The sequence below is a fragment of the Babylonia areolata genome, chromosome 29 (assembly GCF_041734735.1).
Source record: "Babylonia areolata isolate BAREFJ2019XMU chromosome 29, ASM4173473v1, whole genome shotgun sequence".
Taxonomy (NCBI): Eukaryota; Metazoa; Mollusca; class Gastropoda; order Neogastropoda; family Buccinidae; genus Babylonia; species Babylonia areolata.
In genome coordinates this window covers 26,399,408-26,424,645 of record NC_134904.1, presented here as the reverse complement: position 1 = coordinate 26,424,645, position 25,238 = coordinate 26,399,408, and the positions used below count along the sequence as shown (strand labels likewise).

General features: G+C 46.6%; 1 pseudogene across 1 annotated transcript in view; it reads left to right on the top strand.

The window, feature by feature from the left end:
* LOC143274626 (glucose dehydrogenase [FAD, quinone]-like) overlaps positions 1-23,943 on the top strand; it is a 46,365-nt pseudogene extending 22,422 nt beyond the window's left edge. The window contains exons 11-14 of the transcript XR_013053293.1: positions 10,484-10,507; positions 14,719-14,748; positions 15,745-15,970; positions 23,612-23,943. The product of XR_013053293.1 is annotated as a glucose dehydrogenase [FAD, quinone]-like (transcript). The remainder of the gene's footprint in view (positions 1-10,483; positions 10,508-14,718; positions 14,749-15,744; positions 15,971-23,611) is intronic.
* The last annotated feature ends 1,295 nt before the right edge of the window (positions 23,944-25,238 follow it).

Below are 25,238 nucleotides of genomic sequence, written 5' to 3'. Positions count from 1 at the left end.
GTGGTGAGAGGATGACTGTTGTACGTTCAGTGGTGAGAGAGGATGACTGTTATATAGTCAGTGGTGAGAGAGGATGACCCCTGTTGTACGGTCTGTAGTCAGAGAGGATGACTGTTGAATGGTCAGTGGTGAGAGAGGATGACCGTTGTTGTGCGGTCAGTGCTGAGAGAGGATGACTGCTGCATGATCAGTGGTGAGAGAGGATGACTGTTGTATCGTCAGTGGTGAGAGAGGATGACTGTTGTACGGTCAGTGGTGAGAGAGAATGACTGTTATATAGTCAGTGGTCAGAGAGGATGACCCCTGTTGTACGATCTGTAGTCAGAGAGGACGACTGTTGTATGGTCAGTATTGAGAGAGGATGACCGTTGTTGTACGGTCAGTGCTGAGAGAGGATGACTGCTGTATGGTCAGTGCTGAGAGAGGATGACTTTTGAATGGTCAGTGGTGAGAGGATGACTGTTCTACGGTCAGTGGTGAGAGAGGATGACTGTTGAGTGGTCAGTGGGGAGAGAGGATGACTGTTGAATGGTCAGTGGTGAGAGGATGACCGTTGTTGTACGGTCAGTGGTGAGAGAGGATGACTGTTGTATAGTCAGTGGTGAGAGAGGATGACCCCTGTTGTACGGTCTGTGGTGAGAGGATGACTGTTGTACGTTCAGTGGTGAGAGAGGATGACTGTTATATAGTCAGTGGTGAGAGAGGATGACCCCTGTTGTACAGTCAGTGGTGAGAGGATGACTGTTGTACGTTCAGTGGTGAGAGAGGATGACTGTTATATAGTCAGTGGTGAGAGAGGATGACCCCTGTTGTACGGTCTGTAGTCAGAGAGGATGACTGTTGAATGGTCAGTGGTGAGAGAGGATGACCGTTGTTGTGCGGTCAGTGCTGAGAGAGGATGACTGCTGCATGATCAGTGGTGAGAGAGGATGACTGTTGTATCGTCAGTGGTGAGAGAGGATGACTGTTGTACGGTCAGTGGTGAGAGAGAATGACTGTTATATAGTCAGTGGTCAGAGAGGATGACCCCTGTTGTACGATCTGTAGTCAGAGAGGACGACTGTTGTATGGTCAGTATTGAGAGAGGATGACCGTTGTTGTACGGTCAGTGCTGAGAGAGGATGACTGCTGTATGGTCAGTGCTGAGAGAGGATGACTGTTGTATGGTCAGTGGTGAGAGAGGATGACTGTTGTATGGTCAATGGTGAGAGGATGACTGTTGTACGGACAGTGGTGAGAGAGGATGACTGTTGTATGGTCAGTGGTGAGAGGATGACTGTTGTACGGTCAGTGGTGAGAGAGGATGACTGTTGATTGGTCAGTGGTGAGAGGATGACTTTTTTAAATGGTCAGTGGTGAGAGGATGACTGTTCTACGGTCAGTGGTGAGAGAGGATGACTGTTGAATGGTCAGTGGGGAGAGAGGATGACTGTTGAATGGTCAGTGGTGAGAGGATGACCCCTGTTGTACAGTCAGTGGTGAGAGGATGACTGTTGTACGTTTAGTGGTGAGAGAGGATGACTGTTATATAGTCAGTGGTGAGAGAGGATGACCCCTGTTGTACGGTCTGTAGTCAGAGAGGATGACTGTTGAATGGTCAGTGGTGAGAGAGGATGACCGTTGTTGTGCGGTCAGTGCTGAGAGAGGATGACTGCTGCATGATCAGTGGTGAGAGAGGATGACTGTTGTATCGTCAGTGGTGAGAGAGGATGACTGTTGAATGGTCAGTGGTGAGAGGATGACTGTTGTACGGTCAGTGGTGAGAGAGGATGACTGTTGTATCGTCAGTGGTGAGAGAGGATGACTGTTGAATGGTCATTGGTGAGAGGATGACTGTTGTACGGTCAGTGGTGAGAGGATGACTGTTGTATGGTCAGTGGTGAGAGAGGATGACCCCTGTTGTACGGTCAGTGGTGAGAGAGGATGACCCCTATTGTATGGTCAGTGGTGACAGAGGATGACTGTTGTACGGTCAGTGGTGGGAGAGGATGACTGTTGAATGGTCAGTGGTGACAGAGGATGACCGTTGTTGTACGGTCAGTGCTGTGAGAGGATGACTGCTGTATGGTCAGTGGTGACAGAGGATGACTGTTGTACGGTCAGTGGTGAGAGAGGATGACTGTTGAATGGTCAGTGGTAAGAGTATGACTGTTGTACGGTCAGTGGTGAGAGAGAATGACTGTTATATAGTCAGTGGTCAGAGAGGATGACCCCTGTTGTACGATCTGTAGTCAGAGAGGACGACTGTTGTATGGTCAGTGGTGAGAGAGGATGACTGTTGAATGGTCAGTGGTAAGAGGATGACTGTTGTACGGTCAGTGGTGAGAGAGAATGACTGTTATATAGTCAGTGGTCAGAGAGGATGACCCCTGTTGTACGATCTGTAGTCAGAGAGGACGACTGTTGTATGGTCAGTAGTGAGAGAGGATGACCGTTGTTGTACGGTCAGTGCTGAGAGAGGATGACTGCTGTATGGTCAGTGCTGAGAGAGGATGACTGTTGTATGGTCAGTGGTGAGAGAGGATGACTGTTGTATGGTCAATGGTGAGAGGATGACTGTTGTACGGACAGTGGTGAGAGAGGATGACTGTTGTACGGTCAGTGGTGAGAGAGGATGACTGTTGATTGGTCAGTGGTGAGAGGATGACTTTTTTAAATGGTCAGTGGTGAGAGGATGACTGTTCTACGGTCAGTGGTGAGAGAGGATGACTGTTGAATGGTCAGTGGGGAGAGAGGATGACTGTTGAATGGTCAGTGGTGAGAGGATGACCGTTGTTTGTTGAATGGTCAGTGGTGAGAGGATGACCGTTGTTGTACGGTCAGTGGTGAGAGAGGATAACTGTTGTATAGTCAGTGGTGAGAGAGGATGACCCCTGTTGTACGGTCTGTGGTGAGAGGATGACTGTTGTACGTTCAGTGGTGAGAGAGGATGACTGTTATATAGTCAGTGGTGAGAGAGGATGACCCCTGTTGTACAGTCAGTGGTGAGAGGATGACTGTTGTACGTTTAGTGGTGAGAGAGGATGACTGTTATATAGTCAGTGGTGAGAGAGGATGACCCCTGTTGTACGGTCTGTAGTCAGAGAGGATGACTGTTGAATGGTCAGTGGTGAGAGAGGATGACCGTTGTTGTGCGGTCAGTGCTGAGAGAGGATGACTGCTGCATGATCAGTGGTGAGAGAGGATGACTGTTGTATCGTCAGTGGTGAGAGAGGATGACTGTTGAATGGTCATTGGTGAGAGGATGACTGTTGTACGGTCAGTGGTGAGAGAGGATGACTGTTGTTGTATGGTCAGTGGTGAGAGAGGATGACCCCTATTGTATGGTCAGTGGTGACAGAGGATGACTGTTGTACGGTCAGTGGTGAGAGAGGATGACTGTTGTATGGTCAGCGGTGAGAGGATGACTGTTGTACGGTCAGTGGTGAGAGAGGATGACTGTCGAATGGTCAGTGGTGAGAGGATGACTGTTGTACGGTCAGTGGTGAGAGAGGATGACTGTTATATAGTCAGTGGTGAGAGAGGATGACCCCTGTTGTACGGTCTGTGGTGAGAGGATGACTGTTGTACGTTCAGTGGTGAGAGAGGATGACTGTTGAATGGTCAGTGGTGAGAGAGGATGACTCTTGAATGGTCAGTGGTGAGAGGATAACCGTTGTTGTACGGTCAGTGCTGAGAGAGGATGACTGTTGTATAGTCAGTGGTGAGAGAGGATGACCCCTGTTGTACGGTCTGTGGTGAGAGGATGACTGTTGTACGTTCAGTGGTGAGAGAGGATGATTGTTATATAGTCGGTGGTGAGAGAGGATGACCCCTGTTGTACGGTCTGTAGTCAGAGAGGATGACTGTTGTATGGTCAGTGGTGAGAGATGATGACCGTTGATGTACGGTCAGTGCTTAGAGAGGATGACTGCTGTATGGTCAGTGGTGAGAGAGGAGGACTGTTGTATGGTCAGTGGTCAGAGAGGATGACTGTTGAATGGTCAGTGGTGAGAGGATGACTGTTGTATGGTCAGTGGTGAGAGAGGATGACTGTTGAATGGTCAGTGGTGAGAGAGGATGACTGTTGAATGGTCAGTGGTGAGAGAAGATGACTATTGAATGGTCAGTGGTGAGAGGATGACTGTTGTACGGTCAGTGGTGAGAGAGGATGACCCCTGTGGTACGGTCAGTGGTGATAGAGGATGACCCCTGCTGTACGGTCAGTGGTGATAGAGGATGACCCCTGTTGTATGGTCAGTGGTGACAGAGGATGACTGTTGTACGGTCAGTGGAGGGAGAGGATGATTGTTGTATGGTCAGTGGTGAGAGAGGATGACTATTGAACGGTCAGTGGTGAGAGAGGATGACCCCTGTTGTACGGTCAGTGGTGAGAGGATGACTGTTGTACGTTTAGTGGTGAGAGAGGATGACTGTTATATAGTCAGTGGTGAGAGAGGATGACCCCTGTTGTACGGTCTGTAGTCAGAGAGGATGACTGTTGAATGGTCAGTGGTGAGAGAGGATGACCGTTGTTGTGCGGTCAGTGCTGAGAGAGGATGACTGCTGCATGATCAGTGGTGAGAGAGGATGACTGTTGTATCGTCAGTGGTGAGAGAGGATGACTGTTGAATGGTCATTGGTGAGAGGATGACTGTTGTACGGTCAGTGGTGAGAGAGGATGACTGTTGTTGTATGGTCAGTGGTGAGAGAGGATGACCCCTATTGTATGGTCAGTGGTGACAGAGGATGACTGTTGTACGGTCAGTGGTGAGAGAGGATGACTGTTGTATGGTCAGCGGTGAGAGGATGACTGTTGTACGGTCAGTGGTGAGAGAGGATGACTGTCGAATGGTCAGTGGTGAGAGGATGACTGTTGTACGGTCAGTGGTGAGAGAGGATGACTGTTATATAGTCAGTGGTGAGAGAGGATGACCCCTGTTGTACGGTCTGTGGTGAGAGGATGACTGTTGTACGTTCAGTGGTGAGAGAGGATGACTGTTGAATGGTCAGTGGTGAGAGAGGATGACTCTTGAATGGTCAGTGGTGAGAGGATAACCGTTGTTGTACGGTCAGTGCTGAGAGAGGATGACTGTTGTATAGTCAGTGGTGAGAGAGGATGACCCCTGTTGTACGGTCTGTGGTGAGAGGATGACTGTTGTACGTTCAGTGGTGAGAGAGGATGATTGTTATATAGTCGGTGGTGAGAGAGGATGACCCCTGTTGTACGGTCTGTAGTCAGAGAGGATGACTGTTGTATGGTCAGTGGTGAGAGATGATGACCGTTGATGTACGGTCAGTGCTTAGAGAGGATGACTGCTGTATGGTCAGTGGTGAGAGAGGAGGACTGTTGTATGGTCAGTGGTCAGAGAGGATGACTGTTGAATGGTCAGTGGTGAGAGGATGACTGTTGTATGGTCAGTGGTGAGAGAGGATGACTGTTGAATGGTCAGTGGTGAGAGAGGATGACTGTTGAATGGTCAGTGGTGAGAGAAGATGACTGTTGAATGGTCAGTGGTGAGAGGATGACTGTTGTACGGTCAGTGGTGAGAGAGGATGACCCCTGTTGTATGGTCAGTGGTGAGAGAGGATGACTGTTGTACGGTCAGTGGTGATAGAGGATGACCCCTGTTGTATGGTCAGTGGTGACAGAGGATGACTGTTGTACGGTCAGTGGTGAGAGAGGATGACCCCTGTTGTATGGTCAGTGGTGAGAGAGGATGACTATTGAACGGTCAGTGGTGAGAGAGGATGACCCCTGTTGTACGGTCAGTGGTGAGAGGATGACTGTTGTACGTTCAGTGGTGAGAGAGGATGACTGTTATATAGTCAGTGGTGAGAGAGGATGACCCCTGTTGTACGGTCTGTAGTCAGAGAGGATGACTGTTGTATGGTCAGTGGTGAGAGAGGATGACCGTTGTTGTACGGTCAGTGCTGAGAGAGGATGATTGCTGTATGGTTAGTGGTGAGAGAGGATGACTGTTGTATGTCAGTGGTGAGAGAGGATGACTGTTGAATGGTCAGTGGTGAGAGGATGACTGTTGTACGGTCAGTGGTGAGAGAGGATGACTGTTGAATGGTGAGTGGTGAGAGGATGACTGTTGTATGGTCAGTGTTGAGAGAGGATGACCCCTGTTGTACGGTCAGTGGTGAGAGAGGATGACTGTTGTATGGTCAGTGGTGAGAGAGGATGACTGTTTTACGGTCTGTAGTCAGAGAGGATGACTGTTGTATGGTCAGTGGTGAGAGAGGATGACCTTTGTTGTACGGTCAGTGGTGAGAGAGGATGACTGCTGTATGGTCAGTGGTGAGAGAGGATGACTGTTGTATGGTCAGTGGTGAGACAGGATGACCCCGGTTGTACGGTCAGTAGTGATAGAGGATGACCCCTGATGTACGGTCAGTGGTGAGAGAGGATGACTGTTGTATGGTCAGTGGTGAGAGAGGATGACCCCTGTTGTACGGTCAGTGGTGGGAGAGGATGACTGTTTTACGGTCTGTAGTCAGAGAGGATGACTGTTGTATGGTCAGTGGTGAGAGAGGATGACCTTTGTTGTACGGTCAGTGGTGAGAGAGGATGACTGCTGTATGGTCAGTGGTGAGAGAGGATGACTGTTGTATGGTCAGTGGTGAGACAGGATGACCCCGGTTGTACGGTCAGTAGTGATAGAGGATGACTGATGTACGGTCAGTGGTGAGAGACGATGATCCCTTTTGTATGGTCAGTGGTGATAGAGGATCACCCCTGTAGTACGGTCAGTGGTGATAGAGGATGACTTTTGAATGGTCAGTGGTGAGAGGATGACTGTTGTACGGTCAGTGGTGAGAGAGGATGACTTTTGAATGGTCAGTGGTGAGAGGATGACTGTTGTACGGTCAGTGGTGAGAGCGGATGACTGTTGAATGATCAGTGGTGAGAGGATGACTGTTGAATGGTCAGTGGTGAGAGGATGACTGTTGTACGGTCAGTGGTTAGAGAGGATGTCTGTTGAATGATCAGTGGTGAGAGGATGACTGTTGTATGGTCAGTGGTGAGAGGATGACTGTTGTATGGTCAGTGGTGAGAGGATGACTGTTGTATGGTCAGTGGTGAGAGGATGACTGTTGTACGGTCAGTGGTGAGAGAGAATGAATGTTGAATGGTCATTGGTGAGAGAGGATGACTGTTGAATGGTCAATGGTGAGAGAGGATGACCGTTGTTGTACGGTCAGTGGTGAGAGAGGATGACTGCTGTATGGTCAGTGGTGAGAGAGGATGACTGTTGTATGGTCAGTGGTGAGAGAGGATGACTGTTGAATGGTCAGTGGTGAGACGATGACTGTTGTACGGTCAGTGGTGAGAGAGGATGACTGTTGAATGGTCAGTTGTGAGAGGATGACTGTTGTACGGTCAGTGGTGACAGGATGACTGTTGTATGGTCAGTGGTGAGAGAGGATGACTCCTCTTTGTACGGTCAGTGGTGGGAGAGGATGACCCCTGTTTATGGTCAGTGGTGATAGAGGATGACTGTTGTACGTTCAGTGGTGAGAGAGGATGACTGTTGTATAGTCAGTGGTGAGAGAGGATGACCCCTGTTGTACGGTCTGTAGTCAGAGAGGATGACTGTTGTATGGTCAGTGCTGAGAGAGGATGACCTTTGTTGTGCGGTCAGTGGTGAGAGAGGATGACTGCTGTGTGGTGAGTGGTGAGAGAGGATGACTGTTGTACGGTCAGTGGTGACAGGATGACTGTTGTATGGTCAGTGGTGAGAGAGGATGACTCCTGTTGTACGGTCAGTGGTGGGAGAGGATGACCCCTGTTTTATGGTCAGTGGTGATAGAGGATGACTGTTGTACGTTCAGTGGTGAGAGAGGATGACTGTTATATAGTCAGTGGTGAGAGAGGATGACCCCTGTTGTACGGTCTGTATTCAGAGAGGATGACTGTTGTATGGTCAGTGGTGAGAGAGGATGGCCTTTGTTGTACGGTCAGTGGTGAGAGAGGATGACTGCTGTATGGTCAGTGGTGAGAGAGGATGACTGTTGTATGGTCAGTGGTGAGACAGGATGACCCCGGTTGTACGGTCAGTAGTGATAGAGGATGACTGATGTACGGTCAGTGGTGAGAGAGGATGACTGTTGTCCGGTCAGTGGTTAGAGAGGATGACTGTTACATGGTCAGTGGTGATAGAGGATGACCCCTGTTGTATGGTCAGTGGTGATAGAGGATGACCCCTGTTGTACGGTCAGTGGTGATAGAGGATGACTGTTGAATGGTCAGTGGTGAGAGAGGATGACTTTTGAATGGTCAGTGGTGAGAGGATGACTGTTGTACGGTCAGTGGTGAGAGAGGATGACTGTTGATTGGTCATTGGTGAGAGAGGATGACTGTTGAATGGTCAGTGGTAAGAGAGGATGACTGTTGAATGGTCAGCGGTTAGAGAGGATGACTGTTGAATGGTCAGTGGTGAGAGGATGACTGTTGAATGGTCAGTCGTGGGAGGATGACTGCTGTATGGTCAGTGGTGAGAGAATGACTGTTGTATGGTCAGTGGTGAGAGGATGACTGTTGTACGGTCAGTGGTGAGAGAGAATGAATGTTGAATGGTCATTGGTGAGAGAGGATGACTGTTGTCCGGTCAGTGGTGAGAGAGGATGACTGTTGTACGGTCAGTGGTGATAGAGGATGACCCTGTTGTACGGTCAGTGGTGATAGAGGATGACTGTTGAATGGTCAGTGGTGAGAGAGGATGACTTTTAAATGGTCAGTGGTGAGAGGATGACTGTTGTACGGTCAGTGGTGAGAGAGGATGACTGTTGATTGGTCAGTGGTGAGAGGATGACTGTTGAATGGTCAGTGGTGAGAGGATGACTGTTGAATGGTCAGTGGTGAGAGAGGATGACTGTTGTATGGTCAGTGGTGAGAGGATGACTGTTGATTGGTCAGTGGTGAGAGGATGACTGTTGAATGGTCAGTGGTGAGAGGATGACTGTTGAATGGTCAGTGGTGAGAGGATGACTGTTGTACGGTCAGTGGTGAGAGAGAATGACTGTTGAATGGTCATTGGTGAGAGAGGATGACTGTTGAATGGTCAGTGGTGAGAGGGGATGACTGTTGAATGGTCAGTGGTTAGAGAGGATGACTGATGAATGGTCAGTGGTGAGAGGATGACTGTTTTATGGTCAGTGGTGAGAGGATGACTGTTGTATGGTCAGTGGTGAGAGGATGACTGTTGTACGGTCAGTGGTGAGAGAAGATGACCCCTGTTGTACAGTCAGTGGTGAGAGAGGATGACCCCTGTTGTACGGTCAGTTGTTAGAGGATGACCCCTGTTGTATGGTCAGTGGTGAGAGGATGACTGTTATATAGTCAGTGGTGAGAGGATGACTGTTGTACGGTCAGTGGTGAGAGAAGATGACCCCTGTTGTACAGTCAGTGGTGAGAGAGGATGACCCCTGTTGTACGGTCAGTTGTTAGAGGATGACTGTTGTACGTTCAGTGGTGAGAGAGGATGACTGTTATATAGTCAGTGGTGAGAGAGGATGACCCCTGTTGTACGGTCTGTAGTCAGAGAGGATGGCTGTTGTATGGTCAGTGGTGAGAGAGGATGACTGTTGTTGTACGGTCAGTGTTTAGAGAGGATGACTGTTGAATGGTCATTGGTGAGAGAGGATGACTGTTGTATGGTCAGTGGTGAGAGAGGATGACTGCTGTATGATCAGTGGTGAGAGAGGATGACTGTTGTATGGTCAGTGGTGAGAGAGGATGACCCCTGTTGTACGGTCAGTAGTGATAGAGGATGACCCCTGTTGTAAGGTCAGTGGTGAGAGAGGATGACCCCTGTTGTAAGGTCAGTGGTGAGAGAGGATGACCCCTGTTGTACGGTCAGTAGTGATAGAGGATGACCCCTGTTGTAAGGTCAGTGGTGAGAGAGGATGACCCCTGTTGTAAGGTCAGTGGTGAGAGAGGATGACCCCTGTTGTAAGGTCAGTGGTGAGAGAGGATGACCCCTGTTGTACGGTCAGTGGTGAGAGAGGATGACTGTTGTCCGGTCAGTGGTGATAGAGGATGACTGTTGTACGGTCAGTGGTGAGAGAGGATGACCCCTGTTGTAAGGTCAGTGGTGAGAGAGGATGACCCCTGTTGTACGGTCAGTGGTGAGAGAGGATGACTGTTGTCCGGTCAGTGGTGATAGAGGATGACTGTTGTACGGTCAGTGGTGAGAGAGGATGACTGTTGTACGGTCAGTGGTGAGAGGATGACTGTTGTACGGTCAGTGCTGAGAGAGGATGACTGTTGTATGGTCAGTGGTGAGAGGATGACTGTTGTACGGTCAGTGGTGAGAGAGGATGACTGTTGTACCGTCAGTGGTGAGAGGATGACTGTTGTATGGTCAGTGGTGAGAGAGGATGACTGTTGTATGGTCAGTGGTGAGAGAGGATGACTGTTGTACGGTCAGTGGTGAGAGAGGATGACTGTTGTACGGTCAGTTGTGATAGAGGATGACCCCTGTGGTGTGGTCAGCGGTGGGAGAGGATGACCCCTGTTGTAAGTTCAGTGGTGAGAGAGGATGACCCCTGTTGTACACGTCAGTGGTGAGAGAGGATGATTGTTGTACGGTCAGTGGTGAAAGAGTCCCGGTTCACAACTACACAGCAATGCCATACTCCACATTTCTGTCGATATATACCCCGCCATTCAGCCAGCCCGAGAGATAAGACGTTGGCCAGAAATGACATGCAACACTCCCAAAAGCGCGTTGTTGTCATGATATAGGGCCGCGAAAAGAGGAGCAAGGAGCTCGTCAGATCTATATGAAATACAACAAAAAAATAGGAAACTATTGTTGACATTTTTTACTTGGGATAACGTCAAACAGAATTGAACATAATCACAAAACGTTTTGCATTAGCACAAAAAACCCCATTCAGTTCAGCATTAGTAAGAAAACAGATGCGGATATTATTCCTTGCGGAAAGATAAAAATGTTCATTCCTATCCTTTCCAGCAACTCAAGCAATATCTTTTACTCTTCATCTTTAACTTATGAGCTTTTGTTTGTTAATCAAAATGTCCAGTAACTGATTTTCTATAAGTATTCTGACAACGGACACTGTCTGGTTTCATTGGTCAGTTGATTTTATGAATGGTTGATTCCGTTACTTGTTTTATCCACAAATATATCTTGTCCATTCGGAATTTATCTTTCCTCTCACATAAAAAAGTAGATACAAACAGTTCAAGCGTGTTCTAACACACACACACACACACACACACACACACACACACACACACACACACACACACACACACACACACACGTTTATCTGTTCTGTCAAAAGTAATAAAGAATACAGGAATACAGGACACACTGTCTTCACACCAACAGGCATACAGGACACACTGTCTTCACACCAACAGGAATACAGGACACACTGTCTTCACACCAACAGGAATACAGGACACACTGTCTTCACACCAACAGGCATACAGGACACACTGTCTTCACACCAACAGGAATACAGGACACACTGTCTTCACACCAACAGGAATACAGGACACACTGTCTTCACACCAACAGGAATACAGGACACACTGTCTTCACACCAACAGGAATATAGTACACTCTGTCTTCACACCAACAGGCATACAGGACACTCTGTCTTCACACCAACAGGCATACAGGACACACTGTCTTCACACCAACAGGCATACAGGACACTCTGTCTTCACACAAACAGGAATACAGGACACCCTGTCTTCACAGCAACAGACATACAAGACACCCTGTCTTCACAGCAACAGACATACAAGACACCCTGTCTTCACACCAACAGGAATACAGGACACCCTGTCTTCACACCAACAGATATACAGGACACTCTGTCTTCACACCAACAGATATACGGAAAACCCTGTCTTCACACCAACATACAGGACACTCGTGTCTTCACAGCAACAGATATACGGAAAACCCTGTCTTCACACCAACATACAGGACACTCTGTCTTCACAGCAACAGATATACGGGACACTCTGTCTTCACACCAACAGGCATACAGGACACTGTCTTCACACCCACAGACATATAGGACACTCTGTCTTCACACAAACAGATATACATGACACACTGTCTACACACCAACATCCAGGACACTGTCTTCACACCAACATTCAGGACACTCTGTCTTCACACCAAAAGATATACAGGACACTCTGTCTTCACACCAACAGGTATACAGGACACTCTGTCTTCACACCAAAAGATATACAGGACACTCTGTCTTCACACCAACAGGTATACAGGACACTCTGTCTTCACACCAAAAGATATACAGGACACTCTGTCTTCACACAAACAGATATACATGACACACTGTCTACACACCAACATCCAGGACACTGTCTTCAGTCGAACATACAGGACACTCTGTCTTCACACCAACAGGTATACAGGACACTCTGTCTTCACACCAAGAGGCATAGGGGACACTCTGTCTTCACACCAACAGGTATACAGGACACTTTGTCTTCACAGCAACAGGCATACAGGACACTCGGTCTTCACACCAACATACAGGACACTCGGTCTTCACACCAACAGGCATACAGGACAATCTGTCTTCACACCAACATACAGGACACTTTCTCTTCACACTACCAGATATACAGGACACACTGTCTTCACACCAACAGGTATACAGGACACTCTGTCTTCACATCAACATACAGAACACTCTGTCTTCACACCAATATACAAGTCACTCTGTCTTCACACCAACATACAGGACACTTTCTCTTCACACTACCAGATATACAGGACACACTGTCTTCACACCAACAGGTATACAGAACACTCTGTCTTCACACCAATATACAAGTCACTCTGTCTTCACACCAACAGTCTCACAGGACACTCTGTCTTCACACCAACAGGAATACAGGACACACTGTCTTCACACCAACAGGAATACAGGACACACTGTCTTCACACCAACAGGAATACAGGACACACTGTCTTCACACCAACAGGAATACAGGACACACTGTCTTCACACCAACAGGAATACAGGACACACTGTCTTCACACCAACAGGAATACAGGACACACTGTCTTCACACCAACAGGAATATAGTACACTCTGTCTTCACACCAACAGGCATACAGGACACTCTGTCTTCACACCAACAGGCATACAGGACACACTGTCTTCACACAAACAGGAATACAGGACACCCTGTCTTCACAGCAACAGACATACAAGACACCCTGTCTTCACAGCAACAGACATACAAGACACCCTGTCTTCACACCAACAGGCAAACAGGACACTCTGTCTTCACACCAACAGGAATACAGGACACCCTGTCTTCACACCAACAGATATACAGGACACTCTGTCTTCACACCAACAGATATACGGAAAACCCTGTCTTCACACCAACATACAGGACACTCGTGTCTTCACAGCAACAGATATACGGAAAACCCTGTCTTCACACCAACATACAGGACACTCTGTCTTCACAGCAACAGATATACGGGACACTCTGTCTTCACACCAACAGGCATACAGGACACTGTCTTCACACCCACAGACATATAGGACACTCTGTCTTCACACAAACAGATATACATGACACACTGTCTGCACACCAACATCCAGGACACTGTCTTCACACCAACATTCAGGACACTCTGTCTTCACACCAAAAGATATACAGGACACTCTGTCTTCACACCAACAGGTATACAGGACACTCTGTCTTCACACCAAAAGATATACAGGACACTCTGTCTTCACACCAACAGGTATACAGGACATTCTGTCTTCACACCAACATACAGGACACTCCATCTTCACACCCACATACAGAACACTCTGTCTTCAGTCGAACATACAGGACACTCTGTCTTCACACCAACAGGTATACAGGACACTCTGTCTTCACACCAAGAGGCATAGGGGACACTCTGTCTTCACACCAACAGGTATACAGGACACTTTGTCTTCACAGCAACAGGCATACAGGACACTCGGTCTTCACACCAACATACAGGACACTCGGTCTTCACACCAACAGGCATACAGGACAATCTGTCTTCACACCAACATACAGGACACTTTCTCTTCACACTACCAGATATACAGGACACACTGTCTTCACACCAACAGGTATACAGGACACTCTGTCTTCACATCAACATACAGAACACTCTGTCTTCACACCAATATACAAGTCACTCTGTCTTCACACCAACAGTCTCACAGGACACTCTGTTTTCACACCAACAGGCAAACTGGACACTCTGTCTTCACACCAACAGGCATACTGGACACTCTGTCTTCACACCAACAGGCATACTGGACACTCTGTCTTCACACCAACAGATATACATGACACTCTGTCTTCACACCAACAGGCATACTGGACACTCAGTCTTCACACCAACAGGCATACTGGACACTCTGTCTTCACACCAACAGATATACATGACACTCTGTCTTCACACCAACAGATATACATGACACTCTGTCTTCACACCAACAGATATACATGACACTCTGTCTTCACACCAACAGGCATACAGGACACTGTCTTCACACCAACATACAGGACACTGTCTTCACACCAACATACAGGACACTCCATCTTCACACCAACATACAGGACACTCTGTCTTCACACCAACAGGTATACAGGACACTCTGTCTTCACACCAACAGGGATACTGGACACTGTTTTCACACCAACAGGTATACAGGACATTCTGTCTTCACACCAATGTACAGGACACTCGTATCTTCACAGCAACAGATATACAGGACACTCTGTCTTCACACCAACAGGTGTACAGGACACTCTGTCTTCACACCAACATACAGGACAGTCTGTCTTCACACCAACAGGTATACAAGACAGTCTGTCTTCACACCAACATACAGGACAGTCTGTCTTCACACCAACATATGTACAGGACACTCTGTCTTCACACCAACAGGCAGACAGGACACTCTGTCTTAACACCAACATACAGGACACTCTGTCTTGACACGAGCATACAGGACAGTCTGTCTTTACACCAACAGGCATACAGGACAATCTGTCTTCATACCAACATACAGGACACTTTCTCTTCACACTAACAGATATACAGGACACTCTGTCTTCACACCAACAGATATACATGACACTCTGTCTTCACACCAACAGGCATACAGGGCACTGTCTTCACACCAACATACAGGACACTCTGTCTTCAGTCGAACATACAGGACACTCTGTCTTCACACCAACAGGTATACATGACACTCTGTCTTCACACAAACAAATATACAGGACACTCTGTCTTCACACCAACAATGATACTGGAGACTGTCTTCACACCAACAGGTATACAGGACATTCTGTCTTCACACCAACATACAGGACACTTTGTCTTCACACCAACAGATATACAGGACACTCTGTCTTCACACCAACAGGTATACAGGACACTCGTGTCTTCACACCAACATACAGGACAGTCTGTCTTCACACCAACATATGTACAAGACACTCTGTCTTCACACCATCAGATATACAGGACACTCTGTCTTCACACCAACATACAGTACACTCTGTCTTCACATCAACGTACAGGACACTCTGTCTTCACACCAACAGGTATACAGGACACTCTGTCTTCACACCAACATACAGGACACTCTGTCTTCACACCAACATACAGGACACTCTGTCTTCACACCAACGTACAGGACACTCTGTCTTCACACGAACAGGCATCCGCCAGTGCCAGCATCTGGTGACTACACCTTCCATGCGCGCGCTGGACGCTCGGCCAATGGACGGACCAGTGAAGGCTTGCAGAGAGCAGCATGTGTATGACAGTGACCAGTACTGGCGCTGTCACATCCGACACACAATCAAGACTGTCTATCACCCCGTGGGCACGTGCAAAATGGGGGATCCGAAAGATAACTCCACTGTCGTGGATGCACAACTGAGGTGTGTTTGAAGAGGGAAGGGGTGAGTGCTGTGAGATTCTGAAGATGTGGAAAATGTATGGTTTATGATAAGATACTGATTTGTGGATGGAAATGCAATTCAGTCATGCCGATAAAAAGAAGATGGCCTCCAGACTAGACTTCACTGCCGCATTGTCCATGCCATTTCAGTGGCATCACCCTACGTCACTCATCCCCAGTCCCCCATTCACAGCCACACGCTCATGCTGGTCTGCTGCAGTCCCAATGACAGCGGTCCACATATGAGCCATCAATGGTTGGTCGCCATGAGGCCACACACCAGAGAAGTCCCTGCTCTGCTGCTGAGTTAATAGTAATGATGATGGTATTTTTTAGCGCTGAATCTTGTGTAGAGACAAATCTAAGCGCTTTCACACTAGTCGTTCACACGCATGCATAACTCTAAAACTGAAGAAACTGAAGACAAGGAAGAGGCAGGGGAGGGAAACCATCTCGTGAAGAGGTGAGCTCCAAGGCCAGACCCGAAAGAGCCGAGCGCGGAGACCCGACGAAGCGAAAGAGGAAGCCCACCCCAAACACAAGTCCAGAGTCAGAGAAAGAACGGCGTCCAACAGTGGAGCGCCTGAATCCGAGCATGCGTGAATAGAGTGGATCCGAAGCTGACCGCAGAGAGTGAGATGGAGTGTAGAGGTGAAGGCAGCCAAAGATAGGAAGGGGCAGATTTGTGAATACATTTATAACATTGAGCGCTGATCTTATACTTTACTCCGTGTGAGACAGGGAGCCAATGGAGATGTTGCAAAATAGGAGTGATGTGTTCAGATCTTTTCTTTCTGACGACGAGTCGGGCAGCAGAGTTTTGTATGCGCTGAAGGGACTGAATAGATGAAGCAGGCAAACCAAACAATAGGGAGCCACAGTAGTCAAGGCAAGAGAGAATGTCAGAAACGACAAGTCTCCGGACGGAACTGATGCGCCGCAATTGACAGTAGCAGGATTGACATGTCTGACTGATAATTTTTTGCATGGCCAGTGTGTTGTCAAAGACAACGCCGAGGTTCCTGACTGAGCTGAAAAGAGGGATGGATGTACTGCCAAGTTTGATTTTGTCAGCTGTGATGGAAGAGAGTTTTTGTTTAGTTGTGAGACACACTGGGCAAAGACAGAGGCTGGTATAGGATCAAGTTCACAGGATTTTATTGTCATTTCTTTCAGGATTTCATTCACTTCTGTTTCAGTCAATGGACTGAAGGAATGGAGAGGAGTGCCGTTGAATTGAGGATCAGGATGAGCAGGTTGGAAAGCTGGTCCAAGCTCGTACGAATATATTTTGGACTTTGTCGAAAAAGAAAGAGGAGAAGACATTGGGGAGTTCAGATACAGTGTAGGCAGAAGGAAGAGGAGTCTATTTGCAGTACCAAGAAGATTTGACATAATAGAATGAAGAGATTTGGTGATGTGGCATCGAGAACTTGAGAAGAAAAGAAGTTTGTCTTCGCTGATGAGATCATGTGTTTGACTTTATCTATTTGTTTTCGGAAGATCTGATTGTGGACTTTCAGCTTTGTTGCTCGCCATCGCCTTTCCAGCTGGCGATGTTGTTTTTTTTGTAACTCGAATGTCTTGTGTGTACCATGAGGCGGAAGGCCTATCAGGCAGCATGCGGGTAGTGGGGGGTGCATGTTCATCCAGCAGTTCAGAGAGAACAGTGTTGTAATGTGTGGAGACGTCGGTACAGGAAGAAATTTTGGAAAGACGTTCAGCAGCTTGAGAAGAAAAAGTGTTGATGTTGATGGATTTAAGGTTGCGACGAGTAACGGATTTTTTCGTTCTGGTAGGTTTTGAAATAATAAGCGAGAATACAACAGCAGAATGATCAGTTACAGTCACTGACGCAATCATTGCATCAGAGTCACGTGCGATGAGCCAGTCCAACGTATGTCCAGATCTGTATGTTGGTTCTGTGACGAACTGAGATAGAGAATGATTGGACAGAGATTGATATAGGCGTTTGACATCAGTGGAGGTTTGGTTGTCGAAATGAAAATTGAAATCTCCGAGGATAAGTTTGCCAGAACGAAGGTTGTAGTGATCAAGTAGTGTTCGGAATTTATCATGAAACAGAGATGTTAGGTTGTTTTTACGACTTGGAGGAGGACAATAGAGACAACAGAAGATGATTGAGTGACTGTGGACATTGAGAGTGACTTCGAGCATTTCAAAAGTATGTGGAAAGGTGTGGTTATGGGAGAAGGAAAGGGAAGACTCCAAGATGTCTCTGTAGACGATAGCGATGCCACCTCCACGAGACAGTCGAGGAAGTGACTTGGTTTTGAATCCGGAGGAGGGGGAGGGGGGGTTGGGGGGGGGGGTCAGTTGTTTCAGTTTGGATTCATGACCTTGTGATTTTAGCCAGATTTTAGTTGATTCGATGATGTTCAGAAGCGCCTCTTCTGATTCAACACAACGAAGACACCACACACTTAGCCTACATCTAGTGAGTATAATCATCTTGTCGCGGAGCCAGACTGATTGAGCATTTCCAGTGGAGTGCAGACTGTGAGGCAGACTGAGTGAGCATCTCCAATGGAGTGCAGACTGTGAGGCAGACTGAGTGAGCATCTCCAATGGAGTGCAGGTGAGGCAGACTGAGTGAGCATCTCCAATGGAGTGCAGACTGTGAGGCAGACTGAGTGAGCATCTCCAATGGAGTGCAGACTGTGAACCAGACAGTATCTCCAGTGGAGTGCAGACTGTGAACCAGACAGTATCTCCAATGGAGTGCAGACTGTGAACCAGACAGTATCTCCAATGGAGTGCAGACTGTGAACCAGACAGTATCTCCAATGGAGTGCAGACTGTGAACCAGACAGTATCTCCAATGGAGTGCAGACTGTGAACCAGACAGTATCTCCAATGGAGTGCAGACTGTGAACCAGACAGTATCTCCAATGGAGTGCAGACTGTGAGGCAGACTGAGTGAGCATCTCCAATGGAGTGCAGACTGTCTCCATGTTTTCCAGGAGTAGTCCTCTGTCACGGCTCTTTGGCGATCTGTGTGCGTGCCTGTCTGCACCTCTTTTCTCCTTCCCTCTTCCCCCTTTCTCCCTCCCTTCTTTCCCCTCTCTCTCTCTCTCTCTCTCTTCCTCTCTCCTTCACCACCCTCTCTCTTTCGTGTATATGCTCAGTTTAACACTGGGCGTATGCACGTGCATATCTGGGGATATGTGTGTGACATGTCCCTTCTGAACATTTTTTTAACTCTGAGCCGAGTTCATAAATCTATGTAGTTAGGGGAGAAAGATTCCCCGGGGCTGTTGATGCCCAGCTTTCAGAGAGACGGGTCGCCGTTCCAGCGTGTGTGCTGTTGGGTGCCGTCAGTGAAGTTGTGGGGCGTTTTCCTTGTCACCCCCTTCTTCAGTGTTGGTCTGTGTGTGGTCTGTGTTTCCACTCTGGGCCAGTGGTGTGCCTGTGTCCACCTGGTGACAGGTGAGGGAGTCATGTATTTGTGCTAGTAGTGTTAAATTAGTGATGTGACTTGTAACTTTTGTCTTCAAGGAGAACTAGGTATCGTGCGTTTATAAGGTTAGGGGAGGTTTTTGTCGGCCATCTTTTAATTCCAGTATTCTTTTATTTCTAGATATTTTGGGGAATTGGTGAATTTGTGTGTTCTGTTTTGGTGTGTTATTTTCTATGTATTCAGCTCGGGTTATTGGCTCAAATGTATTTTCTTTATAATGAAAACTGTTTCTAACGGCAGTACAAATTTTCTGAAACATTTTGTGGCAATTGAAACGAGATTGCTAGTTTGTGATATTTCATGACTGAGTTTTGTTTTTATTATTCAAAACCAACAGTATAGACACTAGGCTGACATGTCATTTGGGGCTCTTTGCAACTGACTTTTTCAGATTGTGTTAACTCATTCATTATTTGGGAAAAGTTAACTAACAGTTCATGTGCTTTTCGTGATAGTTGCTTTCGGTGTAAAAGTGGCTGTATATGACAGGATATACACTTACTTCCCAACATAGTGTAATGCGTATTACTTGGAGTGGGGTGGTACTCTTTCGAGTTTGGAAGAGAGCATAGTCTACAGAGACTGAGTTCCTTGTAACAGATTTCCCTGTGACTTTTCCCCTCATGCCACTGCCTTCAGCGGAACTCAAGGATCGACACTGGAACAGTCTTCGTTCCCCTTCCAGTTGTCCTCTTCAGTTTTCCTCACTCCCGCTCCCACTCCCACTCCACACTTCCAGCGCCCTTTCCCACTCTCCCTCTCACTCCATCCAACCGTAACCCCCAGGTCTACAAATGACATCTGTCTTCAACTATCGGGTGAAGTTCGCGCCAGGTGGACTCTGGCAGTGTCACTGAGATGAACTGGTGCCGCAACTGACTCAATTAAACTACGAAGTGTTGAATCTGAAATGGAATTGTGCTTTAGTTAGATGGGGGGTAATCTTGTGTTTGATTTATTTAGGGTGATCACAAGTAAAGAACCGAGCTGAACTTTTCTGTGTCTCTGTGTTTGTGTTGTCGGGACGTTAGATATTCCGGGAAGGGTGGAAGGTATATGGGCAACCCCTTACGGGTTGTGACATCCTCCGTCAGTCTGCCGACACCAATGTTTTTGACACGAAGTCGCCATAAGCATGGAAGTGGAATGGAAATCAAAACTGAGGTTACCATATGAGCAGAACATGAAAGGCCGCAGAAGTTGAGCAATATGTTCCATAGTTAAGGATGAATGATAATGACAATGTTGCGGTCGGAGGTCCATTCAGATTTGGGATTACTCGGCAAGGCTGTTCCGTCAATAGTATATTTCCGCGTCAGACAGACGGAGAGATAGACACCTGCATTGTCGGTCAGGAAATCTTAGCAACACTCACAAACATGCATCCGTGAAGTGGGTGACACTCGACTGTAAGGCCAATAGCACTCTCAGCTCCAGGCAAGAGCTTACCGCGGACAGAATATTATCACCTTTGATGGTGGCGGAACATCACTGAACACTTTGCTTCAAGTGGCTGGTATTTGCGTGTTCTATTTCAATCACATAGCTTAATTGTGGACCAATACACGGCAGAGAAAAATGAGATCTGGTGGTGGTGGTTGAAGCAGCAACAGTGGTAGTAGTAGCAGTGGCGGTGACCAACACTGATGGAAATGTATACTATCAAGATACAATAGAATGAAGGCACACTGTGTTTTAAGTCACCACAGAATTAAAGGAAAATCTATACACTGTTCAAACTGTATCTCACATCGAGTGACGGCATAATATATACACCGTCTATCTCATAAGAGAGTGAAGGTATAATCTATACAATATTTGTGCTGTATGTCACAGAGAGTGAAGGCATAATTTATTCACTGTCTATGCTTTATTTCACCACTGAGTGAAGGTATAATCTATAGGCTGTATATATATTATTGACATACAGTGACTGAAAAGTTGTACATTATGCTGCGTACCACAACATAGTAAAGGTGTAGTCTATATACTACGTTTTGTCACCACTGAGTGAAGGTATAATCTATACACTGTCACAGGATGAAAGTATAATCTATACACTGTCACGAGTGAAGGTATAATCTATACACTATATCACAGGGTGAAGGTATAATCTATACACTGTATCACAAGGTGAAGGTATAATCTATACACTGTGACAGGGGTGAAGGTATAATCATACACTGTATCACAAGGTGAAGGTATAATCTATACACTGTCACAGGGTGAAGGTATAATCTATACACTGTGTCACAGGGTGAAGGTATAATCTATACACTGTGTCACAGGGTGAAGGTATAATCTATACACTGTGTCACAGGGTGAAGGTATAATCTATACACTGTCACACGAAGGTATAATCTATGCACTGTCACAGGGTGAAGGTATAATCTATACACTGTCACAGGGTGAAGGTATAATATATGCACTGTCACAGGGTGAAGGTATAATCTATACACTGTGACAGGGTGAAGGTATAATCTATACACCGTGTCACAGGGTGAAGATATAATCTATGCACTGTGTCACAGGGTGAAGGTATAATCTATACACTGTCACAGGGTGAAGGTGTAATCTACGAGGGTCATTCAATAAATAAGGTGAATTTTTCGGTATAAGGACTTCTAATACAGATAGAAGCTTACTTTTTTTTATTTTTCAACGTAGTCTCCCAGCACTGTCACACACTTTTCCCATCTGTGCACAAGCTTCCGTATTCCCTCAGCGTAAAAATCTTTGGACTGATGTCTCAGCCAGTCGCTCACAACACTTTTGACTTCATCGTCACTTTCAAACTTCGTGCCTCTCGTGAACGCTTTCAAGGGACCAAACAGGTGAAAGTCTGAAGGGGCAAGGTCTGGGCTGTAAGGGGGATGAGGGAGCAGTTCCCAGCCCAGCTCGTTGATGGTCTGCACCGTTCGGGCTGCTGTGTGAGGCCTTGCGTTGTCATGATGCAAGATGACTCCTTCTGACTGATGTTCTTTGTCTTTCTTGACCTGCCTCAGCAGTTCATAGTAGTTGGCACTGTTCACAGTACTTCCTTTCTCAAGGAATGAAATGGTGATTGGGCCTTGCATATCCCAAAAAACGGTGAGCATCACCTTCCTCGTGGACCGCTGGGACTTGAACTTCTTCTTCACTGGAGAGCCTACGTGCTTCCACTCCATGGACTGCCGTTTGGACTCAGGCTCATAGTGCCAAACCCATGTCTCGTCACATGTGACCACCTTCTTCAGAAACTCATCACCATCCTTCTCATAGCGGCAGAGACACTGCTGGGACAACTCGACCCTCCTCTGTTTGTGCTCTGGAGTAAGCATCTTTGGCACCCACCGGCAGCTGACCGAATAGCCAAGGTCATCATGGACAATTTTGTGTGCTGTCCCAACAGATAAGCTCAAAGTCCTTGCAATGTCATTCACTGTCACCCTTCTGTCAGACTGAATGAGGTCATTAACTGATTCGATCACCTCAGGAGACTTCACTTCTGTAGGCCTTCCAGGCCTGTCTTCATCCTCAACACTGCTCCGTCCTTCTTTAAACAATTTAGCCCACTTGTAGACATTTTTTTCGGCTGAAACATGTGGCACCATACACAGTTGACATTCTCCTATGAATTTCAACTGGTTTGCACCCTTCAGCAACCAAAAACTTGATAACTGACCGCTGTTCAATCCTGGAGCATGCTTCTTGGTCGGCCATCTTTGTTAATCGCCAAAACTCTCAAAGTTTGTTTTTTTTAATCTGCAAAACAAATTAAATCCATGTGAAAAAGAAGTAAAACAAAAAAAAAAGAAAAAAAAAGTAAGCTTCTATCTGTATTAGAAGTCCTTATACCGAAAACTTCACCTTATTTATTGAATGACCCTCGTATATACCGTGTCACAGAGTGAAGGTATAATCTATACACCGTGTCACAGGGTGAAGGTATAATCTATACACCGTGTCTCAGGGTGAAGGTATAATCTATACAGTCACAGAGTGAATGTATAATCTATACACCATGTCACAGAGTGAAGGTATAATCTATACACCATGTCACAGGGTGAAGGTATAATCTATACACCATGTCACAGGGTGAAGGTATAATCTATACACCATGTCACAGGGTGAAGGTATAATCTATATACCATGTCACAGAGTGAAGGGGGTTCAGGGACTCAGAGTGGTGGACGCCTCTATCATGCCCTCCATCGTGTCAGCCAACACCAACGCCCCCACAATCATGATCGCCGAGAAAGCCGCTGACATCATACGGGGGAAGTGACGTCATCTGATATCTTTCTTGGCCATCGTTAACGCGTCGTCGCCGACATAGTGTACATTGCTGTCACCAACACAACATATATCAGCGCAGTCACCAACATAATGTATATCATCAGCACTGTTATTTTAATCAGAAGTTACAGCGAAATGTTGTGCCCTCAGTTCTCTTCTCTCTCTCTCTCTCTCTCTCTCTCTCTCTCTCTTTTCACGCACGCATGCACGCGCACGCACGCACGCACTCACACACACACACACACACACACACACACACACACACACACACGAATGTTAAGGTATTTATGCAGGTTCTCTTATGGTTTGCAATGAATATATCTGAATACAGCTAATCATCTTTTGACAATATTTGGAGATAATTATTTGTCGTGAGATTGGACCTGTGTGTGTGTGTAATCCTCAATACTCCAATAGGAGTGAAAGGATAATTAAAACTTGAAACGTGTGTGTGTGTGTGTGTGTGTGTGTGTGTGTGTGTGTGTGTGTGTGTGTTTTAAAGTATTTTAATGTATGTTTGCTGCAGAGTTTACCCTCGGTTTTATTTAATCCAAAGTAGTGTTTCGTTTTGGGTGATAGCGTCAGATTTACTTGCAGAGCAAAGTTCTCGTTATTCTAATTCGTGGAACTGTTCGACTCTAACCTGTAATATGTCGTCTTGATTACATTATGAAACCTTAATTTAATGATTGCATACTGTATATGTGCAGTGAAGTACTTTTTTATCTTCTCTTTTATGTTAATTTATTCATATCATCTTTGTTAAAAATTATATGTGTGTGTGTGTGTGAAGGTATGTTAGTGCAAATGTATATGTGTGGGGGTGGGTGGAAGTGTAGGTGAGAGAGAAAGAGACAGTGGGTGTGTGTGTGTGTGAGGGACAGAGGGAGAGAGCTTGTGCACGAGGGTGTGAACACTTACACGTCTTTGGAGCGGGGGAATGAAATCAACTTGTGACTATACAAGCGAACTTGGGGTAGAGGGATGAGGTGGGGTAATTTGAATGGGCGTCTGTGTGCATGCATGGATGTATGTAGGGGGTGGGTGGGGGATACACATATGTGGGTATGTGTATGTGTTAAAACATTTGAGATATTGATATTGTTGAAATTTGGTAAATTGATTTGTTAAATATGTTCTTTTTAAATTCATATCATTGGGTTTTTTGTTTGTTGTTGGGGAGGGGGGGGGGGCCACGCGCGCGCGTTATAGAGCGCAAAAATATATCCTTTTGTTTTTAGAAGCAACAATCTGGGTACTAGCCTTTTTCAAACAAGACGATAACTGAAGTATGTGCGCAATGCACACACCTTTGACAAAAAACAAATAGTGAAATCCCCATCACTTGACAGGGAACTTTCCTTTTTTTTTTTTATTACGAATACGTTCGCAAAACTAACATGTTGATCATGTGGAGGACAAACTAGAATTTCACAATTCCTTCCACTACTTTCTTTCGCACAGCGCTGACTGTGTTTAAATCACGCAC